Below are 549 nucleotides of genomic sequence, written 5' to 3' on the forward strand. Positions count from 1 at the left end.
AGTGTAATATTATCAGAGACAGGGCCTAATGTAATTAAACAACGACAAGGTTTAGTGTAATTTTAACAAAGATAGTGCCAAGTGTAATTAAAACAAAAGAACATAAGCAATAGGAGCAGGAGTAGGCTACCTGGTCCCTCGATCCTGCTCTGCAATTTACTATCATGGCTGATCTGATTATGGACTCAGCTCCACCTCTGTGCAAGCCGAAATGCCAGCCGAAATAGCACAGTTGGGAGAGCGTTAGACTGAAGATCGAAAGGTCCCTGGTTCAATCCTGGGTTTTGGCAGATGTTTTTTGGCATGCAGGTGCAGCAGGCGGTTAAGAAAGCAAATGGCATGTTGGCCTTCATAGCGAGGGGATTTGAGTACAGGGGCAGGGAGGTGTTGCTGCAGTTGTATAGGGCCTTGGTGAGGCCACACCTGGAGTATTGTGTACAGTTTTGATCTCCTAACTTGAGGAAGGACATTCTTGCGGGATGGCGGGACTGACCTATCAAGAAAGACTGGATTAACTGGGCTTGTATACAATGGAGTTCAGAAGAATGA

At 45.7% G+C, this 549-nt stretch overlaps 1 non-coding gene across 1 annotated transcript; it reads left to right on the forward strand.

Moving 5' to 3' along the window:
• The first annotated feature begins 217 nt into the window (after positions 1 to 217).
• Positions 218 to 290, forward strand: trnaf-gaa (transfer RNA phenylalanine (anticodon GAA)). Its single transcript has one exon. It is a non-coding gene; the product is annotated as a tRNA-Phe (tRNA).
• Positions 291 to 549: the final 259 nt, after the last annotated feature.

This window comes from Pristiophorus japonicus, chromosome 23 (genome assembly GCF_044704955.1).
Source record: "Pristiophorus japonicus isolate sPriJap1 chromosome 23, sPriJap1.hap1, whole genome shotgun sequence".
Taxonomy (NCBI): Eukaryota; Metazoa; Chordata; class Chondrichthyes; family Pristiophoridae; genus Pristiophorus; species Pristiophorus japonicus.